Source organism: Plectropomus leopardus, unplaced genomic scaffold (assembly GCF_008729295.1).
Source record: "Plectropomus leopardus isolate mb unplaced genomic scaffold, YSFRI_Pleo_2.0 unplaced_scaffold19838, whole genome shotgun sequence".
NCBI classification, from domain to species: Eukaryota; Metazoa; Chordata; class Actinopteri; order Perciformes; family Serranidae; genus Plectropomus; species Plectropomus leopardus.
Window position 1 is genome coordinate 1 of NW_024621427.1, and position 2,283 is coordinate 2,283.

Below are 2,283 nucleotides of genomic sequence, written 5' to 3' on the forward strand. Positions count from 1 at the left end.
GGCCATGTCTTGTTTAGTTTTTCGTCACCTTCTCCTCGTGTTTTTGAAGAAAATAATACTACTTTCTTAGGTTTCAAATGGTTAAATCTACTGTTGAAGTTTCTGATCCAAACTTACCAGTAACAGCTAGTGAGTGTCTGAGTCCTGCTGCTACACTCACCGCTGGCTCCTTTAGACTCTGAAACAACAGCACAGTGAAATCTGTCTCAGAAACTGATTACAAGTGGAAGCTGTTGGTAGCAGTTTTGATGAATATGGAATGATTAGATTAATGTATGGTCCACATTCCAGAGGCCAAACGTTAAATGCATGCAGTTTGTGTGCTCACCTCAACATCTAGCAGATCAGCAGAGTGTTTGACTGTTTGTCCAACACCTAGTTGTCCAAATGCATTGGAGCCACATGCCAGAACTCGACCACAGTCTGTCAGTGTGACATAGAAAGAAAGAAAAATATATCTCCATAAATGAAACACACTGTAATATATTTAACATTTGGATGGGTGGAAAGTGGTTCCATAGTTCGTCTGTAATTCCCATTTTTAAATTTACTGATGCCTCTTATCCTGCACACCCATCAGATTGAATGCTTGTTTTATTCCCTTTTTATTTTATTTGTTTGTTTTTGTTTCTGTTTACTCAGTGTTCCACTCTGTCTTCACTCTTATTGTACGTCTTTGTATCACTTTATATAATCTATTTTTCCTGTTCATTATGTCCTGCACTTGCCTTCACTTGTTCTGTTATCACCGTATTTCACAATAAAGGAGGGAAAAATAGTACTGTGCTATGAATTCTGGGTAACTCCCTCAAGCAAAGTCTGTAAGACTGCAGACTTACAGAAGGTGGGGCCTGAGGGCAAAGCCAGTCTGCGTAAGAGCCCTCCAGCTATTGTTTTTTTTAGGACTGTGAATATAATGCTGCATTCACATCATGTGTCAACTAAACTAAACACAGATGTATGGTTGCAGAGACGGTTAAACGATGGTTAAAAAACACTACACATTGATAATATAGCCCTATAGTCATAAAATATGGGTTGGAACTGGCTGAAATGAGAGTTTATATGTTTTTGCTGTTTCAAGCACTTCTGTATCATTAAGCATTAAGATGGATATAATGGCTTTTTCAAAAAAATCTCCCAGTCATGATTACAAACTGGATGATGGCATGCATGGAGTTTATAAGTCACGGCAAGGCAGCTTTGTTTGTATAACACATTTTATACAACAGGGTGAGTCAAAGTGCTTTACAGGGCAATTAAAATATAAAAACATAATAAAGGATACAGATTTACAATGAAAGAGTAAAGAGATAAGATATAAATGGTTAAAATTATTATTAAATGATTTTAAAAAATGTAAAATAAAAATCATCCTAAAAAATGTGCAGATAAAATGTGCAAGAATAAAAAGATGATCTAAAATGATATAAAATCCAGTTTAAAAATAAGTTTGCAGTCATTAGTGGGTGGAGGATGTGGTGTAAAAAAGTCAGAAATTAGTTTCTTCCTTATGACGTGAATGCAGCGTAAGAGTGTGGGTCTGTGAGGACGGCTCCTATTGTCCACTTACTGCCATCTATTGTAACGTAGTTGCATTATTGTATTAATCAAATGGTTACATCAATTTTACCCTCTGATCACACTCTATTGTATATTCTTAAAAAATAATTCATTTGTTCTTATGCATTTTAATTGTCTGTCCTCTCTTATTTTAGGCTGCTGTGACATCAGATTTCTTTAGATTACATTGGGGAAAAAAGGCAATGAGAAACTTTACCAGGAACTGCAAGAAATTAGTAGATTTAGAAATTTTTTTTAAAAAAAAAGCTAGGGAAAATGTTTAGGGAAAAAAAATATTAATAATTATCATAGCTACATATTGAAAATTTTGAAAACTTTTATACATTTTTAAAAATTATATATTTCTTTATTTTTCTTTTTTTAACATTTATACATCGTTTGTGTGCCTTTTTTCAGGTAATTTTCTTGTACTTTTTTTCTTTGAAACTAGGAAAATCCCTCTAAACATAGTTGTGCAAGTATAAAACTGAGCACTTAATACCGATGTTAAATGGTTCTCACCAGTTAGAAGAAGAGTAAAATCCCAACCACAGGCTACTTTTGTGACCCTCTGACTCAGGCTGGGACAGAGCTGAAGAGTTGAGATGTCTGCATTGTGACCAAGTCCCAGCTGGCCTCTGTGGTTCTGTCCGCACACAAGCACCTCTCCATTCTCTGTCCAACACAAAATACATCACAAACATAACACACTCATTCATC

At 35.1% G+C, this 2,283-nt stretch overlaps 1 long non-coding RNA gene across 1 annotated transcript; it reads right to left on the bottom strand.

The window, feature by feature from the left end:
• Positions 1-117: 117 nt before the first annotated feature.
• LOC121965393 lies at positions 118-2,226 on the bottom strand. The gene is made up of 3 exons (XR_006107483.1): positions 2,086-2,226; positions 329-423; positions 118-178 (listed from the first exon to the last, which is right to left on the bottom strand). It is a non-coding gene; the product is annotated as an uncharacterized LOC121965393 (long non-coding RNA).
• Positions 2,227-2,283: the final 57 nt, after the last annotated feature.